The sequence below is a fragment of the Canis lupus genome, chromosome 3, assembly GCF_011100685.1.
Source record: "Canis lupus familiaris isolate Mischka breed German Shepherd chromosome 3, alternate assembly UU_Cfam_GSD_1.0, whole genome shotgun sequence".
Classification (NCBI taxonomy): Eukaryota; Metazoa; Chordata; class Mammalia; order Carnivora; family Canidae; genus Canis; species Canis lupus.
In genome coordinates this window covers 22,983,909-23,005,651 of record NC_049224.1, presented here as the reverse complement: position 1 = coordinate 23,005,651, position 21,743 = coordinate 22,983,909, and the positions used below count along the sequence as shown (strand labels likewise).

At 32.9% G+C, this 21,743-nt stretch overlaps 1 long non-coding RNA gene across 3 annotated transcripts in view; it reads left to right on the top strand.

Moving 5' to 3' along the window:
- The window catches only part of LOC102154965, a 198,120-nt gene that overhangs the window by 80,418 nt on the left and 95,959 nt on the right, over positions 1 to 21,743 (top strand). For all 3 annotated transcript variants that reach the window (XR_005356780.1, XR_005356779.1, XR_005356781.1), the window contains one exon: positions 12,951 to 13,052. This is a non-coding gene — a long non-coding RNA (uncharacterized LOC102154965). The remainder of the gene's footprint in view (positions 1 to 12,950; positions 13,053 to 21,743) is intronic.

Below are 21,743 nucleotides of genomic sequence, written 5' to 3'. Positions count from 1 at the left end.
GAATATTGAAAAGGTCAAAACAGTACAATCTGTTATCTATACTCAGAGTATATCAGAAACTAACCAGATGTTGTAGTTGTTCTACAAGGACAAGAAGAAAAAAAAAAAAAACACCCAAAAAACAAAAAAGCAATCACTCCTCATTTCAGTCAACAAATGTCAAAAGCCACACTTTTTTCTGAATAACTCAGTTATTTTTGAAATTAAAAAGTGAAAACCCATCTCAAAGGGAAGAAAAAGTATAGTTTTAACAGTTAAGTCAATTTCTTTGGAAAATGTTAAACATTCATGCCTATATACCTGAATAGATGCAAAGAAAACATCACTATGTAGCACCCTTGGTCTTTTTTTTTTTTTTTAAATACTACATAACTTTAATTTGTTCTGGTATTTCACTGGTTTTAGCTATCATGGTTGTCTAATCTTTTTTAAAGAAAATATAAGGGGCACCTGGGTGGCTCCATTGGTTAAGCGCCTGCCTTCAACTCAGGTCATGACCTCAGTATCCTGGGATCAAGCCTGCATGTGGCTCCCTGCTCATCTGGAAGGCTGCTTCTTTCTCTCCCTCTGACCCTCCCCCTCTCCTCATGCTCTCTCATTTTCGCTCTCTCAAATAAAATATTTTTAAAAAATAAAGTATAAGTAATACTATAGGATCCATCACATAATTTAAAATTTTAGTCATCTTCCTTTTTCGAACTTTTCCATTTCCACTTTTAGAATACTAAATTCTAACTTTTAAAATGATATGTAATACCTATTATTGTGATGAAAACTCTGTTTTGTTATATGGCATGGCAGCATTGCATTCCATGCTCACTTTTATTATTCATTTCATGATTTCAATTATATTCATTCAGTGTCCCCAAGAAATAAACTGATTTTAAGTTGATAATTATGACCTAGATTTATATATCTCACATTAAAAACAACAACCAATATCAGGCAGAGATTCTACTTCCCCCTCTAAATTTTACTTTGCCTGTTTACCATCTTTATTCCAATTTTATGTCCCTTTTTAATCAATTTGTTTAGTCTGTTTAAGCAAACATTACTCACTAGAATTTTATATTATACAGAAATGCAATTATTACAGAATGCTTTAGAGGTAACCTAATAACATCTGGTGTTGAACAAGTTTGAGTACAACTTGACAGCAATGACCTTATGCAGATATAAACTGAGTATCTGTTCCAGCCAGATAAGCATTCGGAGAGAAACATTAATCACATAAACTTTGAGTTTATTCTATTCTTTTTTGTAGTTATCTTTTAAAGTGCTTAGAACTCAAGTATTTACAATATATAGACATACCCGTTTCTCTATTTGATGAGTCTCTTCCTTACTCATATTCTCTATTTTGCTCATTTTTAACCTCTCCTCTCACACAGTAAAGGGTATGACCAGTCTAACACCACATTTGCACCATGTCAGAAAATTATATTTCAGGACGAATATTTCATTGTCAACTCTCAGAAATCTGCATGTTTCAATAAAAGTCAAGTCCTATCTTCAGAGCAATGTGGGAAAATCAAATTACTAACTTTTAAAACAGCAGACTTTAGAATAAATTTCTCTGCATGCATTTGTATTTCTAAGGAATAAGGGTAACAGTTCAGAGGGAGGATAGAGTACTCATAAATCAATAAGTGTATGTTTTACTGTCACCTACAGTAGCAAGATATTATCAGATATAAAATACTGTGCTTCAAGAGAGAACATTGGAAAATGGAGTGAATAGGGAAAACATAAGTGGAAGTACATTATGAATTGAATACTGGAAGAACGACAGATGAAAGAGGGGAAAAAAAGGTTATGCACAGTAAAAAGAATCTAAATCTGTAAAGGAGAAATACACCAAGGTTAATAGTTAAAGTGACAATAAAGGGTAGTTGGGAGTAGCTGGGGGAATGGCACAGAAAAAAACAATTCAGTGCTAGTTTCTTGTATGAGAACAGAAAGCTTGGCAACCATTATATATTAAGAAGGATAGAGGAATGGTATAATTATTTCTGTGCAACGTTTATTAGGAGGTTAGTTTTGTAATATAGGTATGGAGTAAACAGGATTTTACCTAGCATGACAAAGGTAAGACTGAAGAGACATTGACATGTTGCAATAAGAAAAAAAAGTTAGTGGATATTAGTGATAGAAAGAATACACAACTTAAAGAAGAAGATTAAAACGGGAATCATAAGAATGGATGACTAACAAAATGTGGCAGGAATCACATAAATTCATAAATTGGAAGGTAAAGGTAAAAGGACCTCATTCAAAACTGTTTGATATATATATTTTAAAGATTTTATTTATTTATTCATGAGAGACAGAGAAAGAGAGAGATAAGCAGAGACAAAGGCAGAAGGAGAAGCAGGCCTCCACGCAGGGAGCCTGATGTGGGACTCGGTCCCGGGACTCCAGGATCATACCCCAGGCCCAAGGCAGCACTAAACTATTGAGCCACCCGGGCCACCCCCTGTTTGATATGTTAACAAGTGTTTGGCACTCTAGTATCCAGAACTGTTTGGCAAAAGCTGCTTCATTCATTCATTCATTCATTCATTCATTCAGAAATTAAGTGGCGAGGCCCTTCTAGGTGCTAAATGGTGCTACACAGATCATGAGAAAGATCAGAGAAAACATGGGGGAAAATACCTCCTAAACTCTATCTCTAGTTTCCTGAGAAAATTCCACTTCACAAGGAGCTTACCTTCTTCTAGCAGGGGGAACTGACCTCAAACAACAACGGGGGGGGAAATATATATAACGCCACATAAAGATGGTATTGAGAAGAAAAATGAGAGTAAGGGATAGTTAGGAAGGAGGAATATTATTTTAGACTAAGAGATCAGGAAAAAAAATCTGCAAAGCAATGCTATTCTAACAGATATCAGAAAAAGATATTATGCAAAAAAGAAAGTAATAAAATTATTTGATTTGTGACAGTATGATTTATATTGTTTTACATATCAAAATGCAAGTGTTAAGTTATTCCTAAGATGCTTTCGTATCATTATAAATTCCATAAATACTGCCTTACCGACTTTTTCCTTATGGGAATATATATTTTGGTTACTGGTGCTTAATATTCTTAGGTTGAAACTAGAAATAAATGTTTGTTAGTGATCTGGGAAAGTTTCTATGTTGCTGACATGAACTTCTTACTTGGTTAAACTATATACTTACACCTGATGTTAAACTTGCTATTAGGTAAAAAATAAACAAACAGAACAAAAAACTTAGTGCTTTCACTGATAACAGGTTTAATTAATCTTCAAAACTTATATGAGTGGTTTAAGTATGACAGTGTAGTAAAAACCAAAATCAATTATGAGAAATAGTAATCCCTCCCGCTTAAATGTGTCTTTCTCTGCCTTCATCTCTTTGTCTTACTCTCAACATCTTTCTCACATTTTTTTTTTTTGGAATAAGATAAATAAATAAATAAACAAACAAACAAACAAATAAATAAATAGGCTCTTGGAAAATGGACTATTTGACACAACCAGAATAATATAGTTTGATTTCTCATTTAGTGGACTCAGTTTTCCAAGTGTTACAAACAGATAATCTTATCCCCGAGGTTAACAATTTGATGTAAAAGGTGTATGTGACATAGGAGTCACTTTACCTTTCCCTAAAAGATCAGCTTATTCTCACTTCTATATTTTGGTGAATAGCATCATAATGTACCCAGTTTTGATCTTCTTACTGGATCTTGTGCCCAGTTTCTCTTCTTCCTTCACCCAACCCAAGCAGAATTTGTACATTGTTTTATAACTAAAATAATCCTAAGTAACACCAACTTCATTGACTTCCCACTGCCTAATAAATTTGTTGCAAATTTTAGACATGTAAGAAACACCTATCACAATCAGGTTCTAATCTCTCCTCGGTAATTATCCCAGAAGCTCATTTCTGGGATACATTTCACATAAAATGGTTGGACTGCAATTTCCCAAAGTTCATGATGCTTTTCCTCTATTTTTATCTTAACAAAATGTAAAGTTACTGCCTTTTTTGTGTAAGTCACATTCGTCTGCATATTTCAAGATATAGCTTGTTTTTCAGTAAATCTACCATAATAACCCCAGAAAAGGCACTGCTCTCTCTGAAGTTTTAGAAAGCTTGGTACCATTTTATGGCATTCACCATGAAGGTGTTATAATGGTTGTAAAGTGCTTGGGATTCAGAATTTAAAAGCTTAGTCTCAAATTTGGAAATCTTATTAATTAGTTCTATGACTTTAGTTAAAATACTTAATAATTTGAAGCCTTGGTTTCTGAAACTGTCTTAAGGAACTGTTGCCAAATTTATCCATTTGAGAAATAATAATTGGAAATAGAGATTTTTGGCAAAATGTTTCAGTGATGTGGTTGTTTTTTAATGAGTTGCTTGGTGAATTTTCTTTTTATGAAATGCTCTTTGATAAACTGATTTCGGGCAAGTATGTTAGTTTTATAGGACTATAAAAACAAAATAACCACAGACTGGATGTTTTAAACCATAGAAATTTATTTTCTTAGAGTTCTGGAGGCTAAAAGTCCAATGTCAAAGTGTCAGCAGGTTTGGTTTCTTCTGAGGCCTCTCTCTTTGGCATACAGGTAGCTGCCTTCTCACTATGCCCTCACATGTTTTTTCTTTGCTTGGACATTCTTGGTGTCTCTTTCCTGTATATCCAAATATCCTTTTACCAGGACACCACTAAAACTGGATTAAGATCCACCTTGAGGTTTTCATTTTAATTTAACCACCTCTTTTTTTTTTTTACATTTGTTTCTATTTAATTTTGATTTGTCAACATTTAGTATAACACCCAATGCTCACCCATCAAGTGCCCTCCTTAGCGCCCATCACCCAGTTACCCCATCTCCCCACCCACATCCGCTTCAGCAACCCTTTGTTTCCCAGAGTTAGGAGTCTCTCATGGTTTGTCTCCCTCTCTAATTTTTCCCAGTCAGTTCCCCTCCTTTCCCTTATAATACCTTTCACTATTTCTTACATTCCATGCATGAGTGAAACCATATGATTGTCCTTCTCCAATTGACTTACTTCACTTAGCATAATAATCTCCAGTTCAATCCTTGTCAAAGCAAATGGTGGGTATTTGTCCTTTCTGATGGCTGAGTAATATTCCATTGTGTATATAGACCACATCTTCTTTATCCATTCATCTGTCAAGAACACTGTGGCTCCTTTGACAGTTTATTAACCACCTCCTAAAGGCCTCATCTACAAATTATATATATATATATATATATATATATATATATATATATATATATATTTATTCCTCTATCCACAATAAATAAATATATAAATTAAATATATATATATATATATATATATATATATATATATTCCTCTATCCACAACTAAATGTGAGAGAAGAAAGGAAATATTTCAGAAACATGGTATGTGATAGTATACAGAAGTGTTAATTTATGTACTTTCCTTCTCTACACTTCCTAGGAATCAGTTCCTAGGAAGTGTAGAGAATTCTCTCACAATGCCACAGGAAAAAAAATGATTGCATTACAGAAATGCAAAATGCAAAATGTGCAAATATGATAGATATAAAATGGTATCTCAAGGTTTTAATTAATACCTTTTATCACTAGAGGTTTAAGTATATCTTCTTATAGAAATTCATTCATCTGAGTCCTCTATTTTTCTATAAAGAATTTTCTGTAGTTTTTTGTTTAATTTGTACAAGTTCTAGTTATAGAACTAGATCTTTGTGTTTTTAAATATAAAAAATCCCCCTTTAAATATCATTATTGAAAAGATATTCTATTTTTTCTTCTATTAATTTCAACCCTATTATAAATTTTTAGATCTTTAACCACATGGAATTCACCTTTGTACACTGCATTGAATAGGTATCCAACTGTAATTTTATATATGTATATATATTAGATACATAATATATATGCCAGCTTTTCCATTAATGTCACAGGATCAATCTTTTATGTGGTATCACATTAATTTTTTATCATATTCCTATATGAAACTTTGGTTTATTTTCTAAGTTTTTTTATGGCCATGGTTTTGAACTATACCTAAATATTTGGTAAATTAAATTTTTCTCTATCAAACATAGTCATTGCTGTTATTTTAAAATTTCATTATGAATTTATGTATCTATTTTCAAAGTTAATTTTAAATCTATTTGTCAAATTCCTTAGAGAATACTAGTAGAAATTTATTGAATTCCACTGAGTTATGGTTTATGTGAAAATTCATATTGTTACATTATTTCTGTCAATATATATTATATATTTTTATTATTTTGTGGGTTATTTTAGAATGTCTAATGTGTGGTACAAATTTGATGGTCTTGTTTTGGGTAATATTCACCCAGTTTATAGATCCATTAAATAAAATGGGATATGATTTTATATACTTTGTAAACATAAGATATAAATTTTTCTATTGATGCGTAAACAGATTAATGTAACTGGTAATTTCTGTCAAGATCCTAAAACACAAAATATCATTTAATTAGAATAATATGTTTCACATTATATAGACCCATAAAGCAATCTGTTGATGGAATTAATGAGCAAAGGAAGGTAGCTTCAGGAGTTTAATAATTTATTAAATGGTTAATAACAGTTATTTTGTGAAGCCATCCCAAACAAATCCTAATTATCAGTGAAAAATCTGTTGTATAAAATATAAGCATTTTCTTTTCTACCGTGTAATTTTTGCTAAAATAATGTTTAGTTTCAGCAATCTATGTTAAAGCTGTATTTGGCAAAAGGATTAGGGCATTTGTTTGCCTTTTGCTAGAATAATTTAATCATTGACTTTATTGTTTAAAACAAATTGACATAATGATTGTTTCACTGATTATCTCAGAGATAATCATTGATCAAAAAAAATTACCAAAAAAAGTGTCTAGATGTTGCCTTGCAGATTTTTAAATAAATATAATCTAGACAGTTTAAAACAACTACTCTTTCTGTTATTGCATTAACTTGTACAGGCACAATGTTATTATTCATTATAATGAGCTAAATGAACTATGACTTCATAATAATACAATTTAATTGTAATATACCAGGAAGAGCAATCTAAAACATGTTGAACTCCCTTTGAGGACACTTCTCCCTATAGTAGACAACTTGGGATGACTGAACATGGGACTGATATGTTTTCATCTTCTGGAATGCAATTAGCTACTTGAGATGGCTGCAACTGTGTCTGTTTTTTATTAGCTATCAATTTATTTGATCATGTAGTTTGTCTTTTTGGGTCTTTTTTTTCTTCTTTTCTTTCCTTTGTTTCCTTTTTTTTTCTCTTTTTTTGTGATGATATATTTGCTCTACCTTGTTTTCTTTATGCTTCACTCATGTTTAATATGGACAGTTCCATATGGACAGTAAAATGCAAACCATCCATTTACTCTTATACGATGCCTGACTTTCTTTGCACTTATTTGTCTCCATATCTAAGCTATAATTTGAAGGAAAGTTGTATACCTAAGTCATTTTCTATAACATATTTAAGAGGGTAAAGCTAGACTATTTTGATAGTCTTTATGAAGGAACTTAGCTTTGCTTTCTTTGAGGTTTTATTGAATGTCTTATTCAAAGGTCTGCTCTTGGGTTAAGGATTGAACCACATTCTGATTGAGTGATTCACTTTTTAAAAACAATTTTTAAAAATATTTTATTTATTTATTTCTGAGAGACCGGCGGCAGGCGGGGGGGCGGGACAGAGACACAGGCAGAGGGAGAAAGAGGCTCCATGCAGGGAGCCCAATGTGGGACTCGATCCTGCCTCTCCAGGATCACACCCTGGGCCAAAGGTCCCGCTAAACTGCTGAGGGAAATGTTTAAGTCAATCTACTTAGGGATTGGTCTGAGTTTAAATTTGTTGTTGCCATTGTTTACAGATATCTTTTGTTTTAGGGTGAGATTTGGTTTCTCAGAGCAAAGAGTGTTTGCTTCTGATTTTTGTATAGTGCCTCAAAAATAGTCTCTTTGATGGTTCTTGTTCTTCCCCTCTCCCTCTCCCAGCAGTTTTCCACTGTTACTTGTTATTCAAAACATGTTATCTTGGCAATCAGTGGTGGAGTGGAGGATCCTTTCTATTGCTTTGATTAATCCTCAATCTTAGGTATATACATGTCTCTGGGTCTTAGGAGTCTGGCCTTTTGGTTTTTTCCTCCCCCTTCCCCAACTATAATTTGGGGCCAGACATACTATCTTATAATTCCCCAGGAGTAAGTTTTATTTATTTTTTCTCTCCCTTTCCCTTTACTCAAACACAATAAATTTTTACAAATGCTTTAAGGAGAACAGGGATCTTGTCCTTTTGTCCAAAGTTTAAGGCTCTTGTTTGAAAGTAAAGATAAGATTGAGTAGAACTTGTGCCTTCTAGAAGATTTCTATTCCTCTTGCTTAGATCTGCATCACAATACTTATTTCTTAAGGTTCTTTTAAATCTTCCCTGTGAGTTCTCTCCAAGATGATATGGACTCCCACAGCTTATGAGACTCCTCAATATTTGATAATATCCTCCTAACTCATACTTGGTCTTGGACCATTTGTCAATTTTTCTAGTTGAACTTTTCTTACTGCTAGCTAGTTGAGTCTATCCAAAAAGAAGCACTTCTCACATCTTTCTGTCTTCCAGTACCATTACTCTACATTTTTGGTCAGTAGATTGCGCTGCAACTTCAGCAATCAAAAGGATTTTTAAAAAGTAATTTTTCACTGTGAGAGTGGGACAAGGTTCCTTTTGGATATCTTGATATCCCTAGCTGGCGCTGGAAATGTGTGGAATTTTGTAATAGTAGGAATTATTAGTTGTCATTCCTTATTGCTTATAATTCAGTTGATTAAAGCTGATTAATACTCATGGCTATTGACAGGATACAGGTTGATGTTATTTGCATTTTATGGTGGAAAATGAGTAAGATACTGAAAAGAAAAGTTCAAAATATGATCTTTATTAAATATCTGAAGACTCTAAAATTCAGGAAATAAAATATTTATTGCTTTTGCAACATTGGTACTTTTTCAAATGTAATGGATGTGTAAAAAATTAAATGCAAATTTGTAATAAAGATCTATTATGTTCTTTAAACATGCTGAATAATGGTGACACCCATCCAGCACACACACACACACACACACACACACACACACATATAAAGAAACACAATGTCCTACTGAGAATGGGTTCTTATAATTAAACAGTGAACAACTTTTTATATATTTTATATATAAAATATATATAACTTTATATATTTATATAGATTTTGACTACCATCTAGCTCATATACTGTCAAATATATAACTCAGGAACCCTGGGATACTGTTTTAATGGCTCTACGAAGCTTCCAGAATATGCAGCTGTGGCAGAGTAATGTTAAACTAATATCTTGTCTAGGAAAATGACTGTAAAGTGACAGTACAATGCATGTAGAGTTAGAAAAGGAAGGGATTATATATTCAGAAAGACTAGTTTTAGGATCTGCCAAAATAATTTTCTTCTCCCAACAAGTAAGAGAATTGTATTTACATAACTTATATTTTAAAAGAAATTTAACATTTTAATTTTTTCTTATTTTTTTAAGATTATTTATTTATTTATTTATTTATGAGAGACACAGGAGAGAGAGAGGCAGAGACACAGGCAGAGGGAGAAGCAGGCTGCATGCATGGAGCACAACATAGGACTCCATCCTGGGACTCCAGGATGATGCCCTGGGCCGAAGGCAGGCACTAAATTGCGAGCCACTCAGCCGTTCCTCTTATTTGTTGTTGATCATAAAAGTTCTCTCCTGTCCAAGAATGTCACTCAAAAACACATACTCTGTATACAAATACTAATGCAACATCATTGATACTGTTTTTGGTTTCTTTCACATTAGGTATTCACTTTTCTCTGAGATATCAATTTTTTCAGTTTTTTTAAAACACAAAATTACTTTCACTTTATTGAAACTTATATTTTGAAAATGTGAAAATAGCATCAGAGATTAAAGGATGGTGGTTATATGAATATTTGCTACTCTAATAAGTTGGAAAAATATAATAAACTAGGTGACTTTGAAAATTCCTAGATTCAAAGAAAGTTGACATTAAAAAGAATAATTTAATATTTATTTTACATAAAATAAAAATTGTACCTTATCATTTCAATTATTGACCTCCTTTATTATAGTTTATCCTTCTATATATAATCTATATATTATTAAATCTACATCTAGATATGTATTTTATTTCTATTTTCTATTTCTAGGACTTCACTATCAAGTGCTCGAATATAAAAAAATATCTTTCCTGCTTTTAGACATTTGTAATTCTTTCTCGGTGTTGTTTTCTATTCATGATGATAACATACAATTATTTGCTCTTTGTGACTCAACTAGGGAATTTTGCTTATTGGTTTGTTGATATACCTACAACATTTTTAATTCTCTTTTTTTTTTTTAAATTTTATTTATTTATGATAGGCACACAGTGAGAGAGAGAGAGGCAGAGACATAGGCAGAGGGAGAAGCAGGCTCCATGCACCGGGAGCCTGACGTGGGATTCCATCCTGGGTCTCCAGGATCGCGCCCTGGGTCAAAGGCAGGCGCCAAACCGCTGCGCCACCCAGGGATCCCTAACATTTTTAATTCTCAAAAAGAAGTGCCTATGAAGTAAAAACAATGGCATAAATACAAACGGCATAGAAAAGCAAAAAATATGCTTTTGAGAAAACAAAAATTTCTGCTTTAATGTTGCCAACTAAATTATGTTTGGTTTAGCAAATTTGAAATATTTTTATACTCTGAGTACATATTAAAATGGCCGTAGATAGTTGTCTCCATTAAGTAAAAGAAAAAAAAAAAAGAAAAAAAAAAAAGAAAAGAATTGACGGGTGGGATATTCTAAGAGGAAATGAATAGTTTCTAAGAGGTTTTTTCTATATGCTGGGTATTTCTATTCTTATATGACTATCAAACTTTTTTTTTTTTAAATCTAAGTTCAGTGTCTAGGTTGTCTCAAAAAGACAATGCTGATATACTTTAGATATAGAATGTAAAAATATTGCTGAAGGCATCATCCTGACCTTTTTCTAAAGTATGTGCTGCAATTGTATCTCTAACATTACTGGCTTATATCATAAATGAAGATTTGTGAAGTAGATATAATTACATATAATTAAAATAAAACCTTGTTGAAAGAAATGATGATCTCAGTGCCATTATCCAATGCTTCAGAAAAGGTAAAATACTGATTATTTGGATAACTTTACATATTTCTTCATATTTATATATATTTAATATTCTTAAATATTTCTTAGTGTCCCATTTGTCTCATATTTTCTTTCTTCTTTTTTTTCTTTCTTCAAATTTCTAGTATAATTTCTCTAATGCTTTTTTTCTGTAATATCAATATGCTGTTTGGTGCTTCTGTTACAATCTCTCATTTAGCAGTCATGTTATCACAGAATGATATGTTTTAATCTCACTTTACCTCTTTTTCTTTCTGTTCTAGCTTCATAGATATTATGTTCTCATGATCTTCAGATCACCAAATAGTGATCTTCCTTCACTTAAGTTGTATCTTCATCATGTCTAGCTGAGAGTACTCTCATGTTCAATAATGTGGTCCTTATACTCAGGAAGAGAAGTCCCTGTTCTGGGCTTCAAATTTGGAAGTCTCCACTTTCATGCTCCAGGTATCTGGGAATCCAGCATTCCCTGATGAAACAGGGACTTGCCTGAGTGGACAGACACATCTATAGTGAGAGCAGGATAGAGTCAGGAGTGGGAAAAATCAGAAATATAGGCTGTCCCTAATGTCTGCTGTGGAAGTGCCCACAGTCCAAGAGTTTCAAATTATAATTTGGATTTATAGATCTTTATGGAATTACATTTTTTTCAAAGTAGGAGATAAAATATATTGACATTTTATTAGTTTGGTTTATGACTTTTAAATATTTAGGCTTATGGCTTATGAACTTCCATTCATATACTTGCTTTAAGTACTCCATGAAATTCAGACCTGTAGATATCCCGGATAATCTAGGCATCTGAAGAAAAAAGTTGACTATTCATCTGGATGTTCCTTGAAGGAGATGTACATACAGAAGCTGGAATTATTTTTTTAAGAGTTTATTTATTTATTCATGAGAGACACACACATAGAGGCAGAGACACAGGCAGAGGGAGAAGCAGGCTCCATGCAGGAAACCTGATGTGGGACTTGATACCTGGACCCCAGGATCACGCCCTGGGCTGAAGGCAGGTGCTAAACCTCTGAGCCATCCAGGGATCCCTCTTATGCCTTAAGGCATAAGATTTCTAACCTCTCATAGGACACACTTCATTGTACTGGGACTTCCTAATGGATGGATCAGTAAGTATAAATGCACTCCTCAGGAGCAGTAAGCTAGTTCTTAGAAGAATGTAGAGAAGTTCTGCTGACCTGCATTCTTAAGTGACACTCTGAAAAATTTCTTCATGCTTGTGTTTTCTATAATTTTACTTTGGGATTCTAACTCCTTCAATAAGCATCTTCTCACATGTAAGAGGGACTATTTTAGATTTAAGTCTTCCCTATTTTTATTTTACTATACACTTGATCTTGCTATTCTACCCCTAACCTGTGATGATAAGCAAAAGCTTAGCAGTTGTTGAAATAGGTCCCATTTTGAGAGAAAAAAAATGCACTTTGATTAAAATTTGGGATATGCAAGAAATGTCAAAGAAAAAGAGGACATGGTATCATGAACTCTTTTAAAATCGTGTTTAAAAAATTGTTCTTTGTAGCGTAAGACTAAGATAGACAAGGGATGTTTGCAACTAAGTGAGCTAAGTGAAGATCCTTGTTAACTGAAGAGTCTGGTTGGGGAAAGGTGCTCAGTAAGATTAAATGTAGTGACTATACTTTTATTTATCCTAAGTTGCAGATTCCCATCTCATGCTTTCTCATTTTCAGTATTAAGAAGATAAGTACTCTGGAATGTCAAGTTGTTTCACCACAGCAACTCCTAAATTTCATAGAATATAACTGATGAGTTGGTTGTTAATAACTAAATTTGTGAGTATTATCTCTATATCTTCAAAGATACTTCATGGGGGGAGGGGTTGGGAGTGAGAACAGTTGAGATTTCTTGCATTTCAGTACCTGCTTAAGATAAGGTAAAATTAAAATTGTCTGTGACAGTTTTCTACACACACACACATACACACACAAACACACACACACACACACCACATACATGTGTTCTTCTCCTTCCTGGAAGGAGTGACAGAATATAAATAATGAAAAAAGCTCCACAAAATTATAAATCAATAAATTACCATGCAACCAAAGTAATGCACATTTCAAGGATGAAGAATAATTAATCATCAAACTATGATATCATATCAGAGCACACATGAACTCAGGTTCACTCGTCCTATTAGCCATATATATATATATATATATATATATATATATATATATATATTCCTAGTGAGCCAGGAATATACCAGAAAACTGGATTAAAAAATCTATAGTACATGGAGAAAGAACTCACTATAATTAAAGTATGGGGCACTGGGCTGGGTCTAAAAAGAATGACTTACCATTCTGGAATGAGTAATTTTGAGCAGAATATTGAACCTATAACTCAGATTATCCTCTCCTCCTATGAACAGTCGCCTTGCTCAAGTCTTGGTAGAAATACCTCTTTTCACATATGGTCTTATGAAGCACTGAAACACAGGGAGATGAAAAGAGAAGATGTTTCATGTATATTTGTATATATTATTTATTATTTCTTTGACCATATAGCTATGGAATGCTGTTTAGGTTTGGGAAAGTCCATGTCGGTGAGTCTTGGTGGGAACAATAAACACTTTCACACCTAGAAGCTAAAAGAAACGCTGTGAATTCAGCTTCCTTTGCACCTAAGGCAGAGGCACATGACCTCAGTTCAGTTAATCAGACACATAACATCAGACTAACATGCTGACATGGGATGGAGATGGAAATATCTATCTCTTGTTCTCTCTCTGTAGCCCTAGTAGCTGCAAAGTTTGGCTGCTTTTATATAAGTGGAAGCAATGGAAACCTCTAGCATCTAGTTCTATTAAGCACCAGATGCAGTATTTTTTCAAAGATCAAGTTTTAATGCTGCTTTGGAATTTTTTTTGGAATCGTATCTTGAGCCTTCTTCTCCAAGCCTCTCAAAAAAATCTCTGAGTTGCCTCCATATCCTTTTAAGTTCCTTTTCTGCTTAATCATCCAGTTAGTCCTCCCTCAGTAATTCCAAATATGAATCCTAATTGCTACAAGACTATAAAACATAGGTGAAATTTAAGGATTGCTCTTTCTTCATCAAACAGGATGAAGTGTTGCCTGGTAGAGCACACTACAATTTACTTTGAATCAATAAAAGCTAGAGACAGCTAGTGGTGTTAATGTCCACATTGGTCCTAAAAGCAGCGGCCACAAACTATGATAATTTGGCACACCTGATGCCTGCAGTTTCAGCTAGTACACTTTGGTAGTAATGGCAGTTTCAGTGAGTGCCTTTTGATTTAAGGGGTTTTAGCTGAAATCTGGCATAAATTGATACCAAAAGTGACAGACAATACCAATGGCTTGGAAGGCAAAGGGAGATGATGTTGCCTTTGTTTGGTCAGTCACTAGTGTGAGGTACCTCCTGTGACTACCAAACACCCACAGCTAGGCAGAAAAGGAAACTGCTGAGTCAATGGTAATTAAGAGAAACTGCTCACAATACCGGTTAGACAGTTCCTGGTAAATCCCTGAAATATCTGGGGATGAGGGATAGTGGGGCTTCAAATGGATGACAGAGTTCCAATGAATTCTTCAGTGGGGATGGAACTACAAAAATATTCTTTATTACTAAACCAATCTGAAATTTTCATTGATTATGAAATCTCTATGAGACAGAGAGATGAGAATATGTTTGGCTGGAAAATAAAAGTTATTAAAGGTATTAGAGGTGTCTTGCAACAACAACAAAAAATAGCTTCTGACCAAAATTTTATAGTGCTAAAAGGACATTCATTTTCTTTATAATTATTTGTTAAACTTTTGTGTGCTTTGCACTGTGGTGCATATAAGCAAATACAGGAAGAAAGGTGTGCAGAAATGTGGTACATGGCAAGAGATGGAAATGAAAAAGAGGAAGTGAATATTCTAAGAAACATTCAGAAAGGTAATCTTATAAAAGAGTACATGCTGAAAATGAAAATGGCAAGAAAGAGTTTTAAAATCAAAGAAGAGAATATAAACCTTCAAAAGGCTTGATTAGTTTTGTTGTCAAAGGGATCTCTGAATGCTTAAAAATTCATGTTTGTGTGAACTATAGAATATATTAATCTATTGAGGATTTTGTATAAAGGTCTATTACAGATATTTTATTGACGTATTTTGTAAATTGACATTCATCAGACTTGCTTCTCATATGAATATTTTTCCTGTCTCTGCTTGCTGTGTATTGGTTCAAATAACTGGCATTTTGATGACAAGCGCAAGTGCTAGTACTTGACTGAGCTGTTCCTACAGCTGAATTTGTGTGGAAGCCTTTCCCATTTCAGATTCTAAGTCAAATCAGAAATCAAAGTTCTGAATATAAAGGATCATGAATAGAACAGCTCTGTATAGATTTATCACAAACTAAATTAACCCATAGACTAGAATGGAATGCTAAGGACATCTTTCAATTAGAACCAATTGGCTGTTGAAATAAAATTTTGGCAGCCAAAGAATACGAAGCAGATTGCAGAAAATAAGCCCCATGAGGGCTTTATTTGACATAAACACAAGTTTCTCATGTCATTCTTAGTATGTAGCTATGGTAATTTCAATTACTTTTTAGCACTTTAACATGCTTGCCTGTATCCAAAAATTTTCTATTTAAAAATTGATATCTTCTTGAGACTTAGTTTCTTACAATTTATTTTAGTTTTCTGTAAATTTGAGACAATGTTTTATTTTATGAAACATGCCTGAGTATGTTCTAAAACAAAAGTTATCTCTATCTTTTCGTATCAGATAATTTTGAAAATTTAGAAGAATCTATCTTTTTAAAAATTTAACATACACAATGAATTTAGTTTTAGTATCTTTTTTCACATTTCAACTTATCAAAATTTCTCTCAAATTGTACCCATAGACTAGTGATGCATTATACTTGTAATTGCTGAGTTCTTGTGTACCCTTATAGGTATACTGGGGAGGAGTAATAAAAGAAAATACATTTATTAGTAAAGTAAAGGAAAGTCTCATTTTTAATGAGTTGAGTTCTTCAGTTGGAATAAAGAAATGTTTCAAATCATGCAAATTCTTTATAAGGCTAGGAAAGTTTTTATATAAAGGATCTAGAAAATAGGCATATTATGTATACTCCTACCTTTTCATGGAAAAAATAATTATTTCATCAAACAGTATGTCTCTTGTCTTTTTCTCTCTTGTTGTTTTTCCCCAATTGTTTTATTTTTGATTCTCAGATGAGAAAGGAAGAGGTATAAATATAAACATTCCAGGCATAGATTATCAAGGTATACATGGTGCAGCAAAACACTGAATGAACAGTGTTACATGGGAGTAACAAACAAATCTCTACTGCCATGTTTATTGGTACCTTACAGAAGTTACATGATTTCTAGAAAAAATTTAGGATTTTTAAAACCTTTTGTACAGATATTTTCCAAAATGTATTATAGCTTGAAATGCAAAATATTCAGGCCTGATTTTTTTTTCATTTTGTTACTATTATGCAATTCCAGATGAAACTGTAGGAGTTTAAAAAAAAAGAAAAAAAAAAGGAAACTGTAGGAGGTTTAATATATTATCTTGAAAAAATCAAAAGATCATTATGAACTGTACAGATATACATAATTTAAATTGATATAAAAGATATCTGAGCTGACAGTATTTTTTCTTAATTTTCTTAAAATGATTATATTAAACTAAAACCATTCAATAATCAAGATGATTAGTCTTTGGTTTATAAAACATAAGATGCTAATGTAGGGGATCCCTGGGTGGCTCAGCGGTTTGGCGTCGGCCTTTGGCCCAGGGCGCGGTCCTGGAGTCCCAGGATCGATCCCACGTCGGGCTCCCGGCATGGAGCCTCCTTCTCCCTCCTTCTGTGTCTCTGCCTCTCTCTTTCTTTCTCTAGATCTATCATGAATAAATAAATAAATAAATCTTTTAAAAAAAAGATACTAATGTAAAATCCAAACTAAAAAATACAAGAACAATTTAGAAATCAATGTACACTAGCTTTAACTATTTTACTTACATATATATCATTGGTATCATAAATAATGGTGTTTAAGTATAAATTAGGGCCACAAAAGACAATAGCTAAAATATGGCATGAATAATTTATATCCTCTCATCTACTTTTAATGAGAATATCTTTATCTGATACTGATATATTCATCAGAGTCTTGAAAGAGAATGCAAATTCAGAGAATAATCATTATCTTAGAATGAGAACTACAAATTGAACAAAAAAGACTAGTATTTTCTTTTTTAGTCTGCAAATCAATAGTTTCATACTTTAAATATATTTATTAATATATTAAGGCTAATTTATTTTTCAAATCAGATACCTGCCAGTTCCAATGACATCTAATGCTAATTTTAGTTAAATACTTCAAGAAAACTATTACTTTTTTTATCTTTCTGTTCATTCATTCATGCAGTGTTCATTCTCAAAGGAGTGTGGAGGACTTGCTATGCAGTTGTATAGGAACTCTCTTGGAATCTATGTTTATTTTTATGACTTGCAGATAACCAAGTGAGGTCTAGGAATAACAAAGGAAAAAAGTAAAAGAAGTCTGGGTCCTTAAGGTGTAGAGAGCCACATCTCAGTGTGGAATAACCAATCTCTAGACTTCGCTTCTCTGTAGGAGGAAAAAATAAATAAATTTTTATCTCATTTAAACTACCATTGCTTTGCAGATTAACCGTGGCAAATAACACATTTTCTGATTTGCTTACTATTATAATAAAATAAAATAGAAGAGTGTTGAATAGGTAAAAAAAAAACAAAAAAAAAAAAAAAAAAAACAGTAATCAAAGAGTCTATGGAGTAATGAAAGAATCACAGAATGTACAATTTAAGAGGAAAAACAAAGAAAATAAAGATCTGGACATTTTTGTTTCTTGACTCCATCTTCTAGGCAAGTGTAAGTAAAGTTTTGGAGTAAGGATGTTGTGAAACAGACTGAATGAAATATTAGAGCATGTGTTCTATTTATACAACAGAGAGGAACTCAGATCTGCTGATTTGCATGCTGGTAAGGGTAGGCTTAATTATCAGAAAAGAGTAAAGCTTTAATTAAAGGCTGGGAAAGAAGATATATTCTCCCAAAAATCAGTGATCTTGAGAGAAGACTCTGAGCAGCATATAAGAAACTTAGCTCCAGCTACAGATACTTCAATCAGTCTAGTAAGACCCTAAGCCAAGGACCCAGCTAAACATGCATGTCTTTTGGATAAAGCAGTGATAGATGTCTTTTAGGAGGGTTCTTTAATCATGTGGAAAGTTCTTGGCCATCATCAAATAAATATATATATATACACATATTGATAAATATACATAAATATATCATATATTATATCATAGAAATATATATCTCATATATATCTCATATATCTATATCAATAGAAAGTTCTTGGCCATCCATCCAAATATGTATATAATATGTGTATATATATATATATATGTGTGTGTGTGTGTGTGTGTGTATATAGAGAGAGAGAGAGATTGAGATATATATATTGAGAAATATAATTAATCCTTGGTCTAAACTAGAATGACTTTTGCTTAAAAAAGGGGAAAATCCATAACATACATAACTTTAATTCCTCAAATTGGCATATTTCTGAAAATGAAGTCATATTAAAGGTCAAATTATGTAACAGTATTCTGAACAAATGTATCGCCTACTCTTTCTCTAAATTTGCAACTTATTTCAATAGGACTATAGAAATGAGCTATAGCACTGGCTCAATAGCTGCTTCAAACTGTAGACCAAATTTTATCAATTAATGTTCTCTAGTACAGGAGATCTGTACTAAGTGCTATAGGGGAAAAATAAAAGATTAAAAAAATATTTTCAAAACAAACTTTTAAAATCCCTTGCTTTTCTACCTTTTACTACCTGCTGGCAATCTTTTCTGAGCAGTACTTTCAAGTACTTGGTGCACCACCCTCTCTTGAGCTTCGGGAGCCTTCTCTTTGTGTCCTTCAGTGTCAGGTATAACTTGAGGTATCCTTTCAGCTAGAGGGACCAAACACATCATTCCTACCACCATGCTGTGGGGACAAGCAATCAATCCCTGTGGCAATACCTTTTGGCCAATCTTGATTAAAAATTTAATACATTTAATAAGGAAAGGCAAGAAAATAAGGCAAAGCAACATGTTTTTCTCTTTAAAATATGCTAATTTGTGTTAAATGAAAAAGACAATTTAACTTATCTGGCCTGGAGACTACAATAATGTGAAGACTTTGACCTTCCTTTATTTCATGCATGTAGTACACTGCCCAATTTTACCTCGAATTTATACGAACCCCAAGATACTGAATCATCACCTACATACTTTTTCCTCAATCCTCATTAATTCTCTGCTTGCAACAGATGTTCATCTCAATCAAATATATAAGTGACCACCAGTTTGCAGATAAGGAAATTAGAATATGAATAAATCATTTATAAAATATTTAGGAACCAACATCTCTGTCAATTTTCTTGAAGGTATATAGCAATTCAAAACACACAATTTGGTTATAATGAAAATGTTGCCAGCTTGATAAACAGTAACAATAAAGGCATTAATAATTTTGTTGTTTAGATTTGGTCTTTCTAAATCTAAATTAAATTTTAATAAGATGGGGTAACAATAATATTTTAACAATTTTTTAAACATTTAATTTGTTTATTCATGAGAGACACACAGAGAGAGAGAGAGAGAGAGAGAGAGGCAGAGACACAGGCAGAGGGAGAAACAGGCTCCATGCAGAGGCCCGACATGGGACTTGATCCCGGGACTCCAGATCACACCTTGGGCTGAAGGCTGAAACTCAACCGCTGAGCCACCCAAGAATCCCTATTTTAACATTTTTAAATCCATCATGATGATATAATATTTATTATTTTCATATACCTCAAATACAGAAACTGAACCTAAATATTACTAGGAAAATGTTAACAAAATAAAACTAGGAAAATGTTAACAAAATAAAACAGCTAACATCTCATAACATAAACATAACATCTCATAAAGCATCAACTGTCGTGACTTCATTAGCTTTCCTTACAACTTCCCTAGCAACTATGGTAAGGTCTACAAAAATAGCTAGTCATGTAGATGCTTAACAATAATCCTTAAACTTGCTGAATACATTCAAACCTTTGGCTTTCACTTTAGGCCTTTATTTATTTTTAAAATGTATTGTTTTAAGTAAGTCTCTCAATCTATTGTACTGACAAATTCATATCATTTAGAGCAACAGCATTCAGTTATTCAAATACTACTTATGGGGCTTCTCTTAAGCAAGCTTTCTAAATCAAAAGAGGAGCAAAGGCACTTTGGCTTAAATTTGTTTGCAACCTAAACCTACATTTATTGGTTAGACTGATATGACATGTATTAATCTGTTGTTATTAAGCTAGTTTTATGAAGGGTTTGCCACTCAGTTTTGTGAGAATGGACGGTGACAAATGTTATGGCTGCTGTCTTTTCTAAGGCTTATACCTCTGGAAATGTAAAATGAGTGGAGTATCAGTTCCTTTCCTTGTCTGAAAGCAACATAGAAAAATAATTTAGCTACATTTGTGTAAGTCCAATTCCAACACACACACACACACACACACACACACACACCACCACCACCACTATCACCACCACCACCATCACTATGTGCAATGACTCAGCTTCACAGGAATGAAGACAGATGCCTGTTTCAATGAAGAGAGACAGAGATGGAGAATTTCTCATCACCTGTAGCATTTCTTTTTTATGAACTTTAACAATTTCATACTGAGAACATAGCAATGTTGCTCTTACTATTTGCCATTTATAGTCAAAGGTAAAATTTTTTAAAATGTGATTTGGAAATAATATTTGCTGACATTTCTAAGTAATAAACAAAATATTTCCTTTCCTATTATAAGCCTTTGAAAAATATTACAAACATCAGGGGACTCATTTATAGATTTGACAGCAAAATTCCTGGCTAACCTTGGTGTCTTTGAAAAGGAGCTAAATTGCTTCAAGGCTACATATGGAAATGGCTAACAATACTTTCTGTTACATCAAACAATAAAGAAAGCTTCTAATAAGCTTTGCAGTGTATTTATTTCTTTACAGATGTGATCTGGAGACATTTCATGCAGAAGGAAAGTAAATGGGGATGAGGGCTTTGCACTGATTGTTGCCAGCAGCTGGAATGATCCTAGTTTGGAACACTTTCCTTTCTCTGTGTCCACTTTCTTTAGTCCTTCATGTCAACCAAGTCTATGCCTCTGTGGTCATTACCCTCATATCTTTTGAAGCAAAGGAAAGAGAAGACAGACTATTGTGTCTTTTCCTTAACTAGTAAAAACGTCTTTTCTTTTCCTAGGAGGGAAATGAGCTTGGCTAATTCATTTAAGGATAAATATTTTAATTGACAGTAACTGTATTCATCACACTTATGAAATAGATAATAGTTGTTATTGAACAGAACTCTGTGAATTAAAATATGTAAAA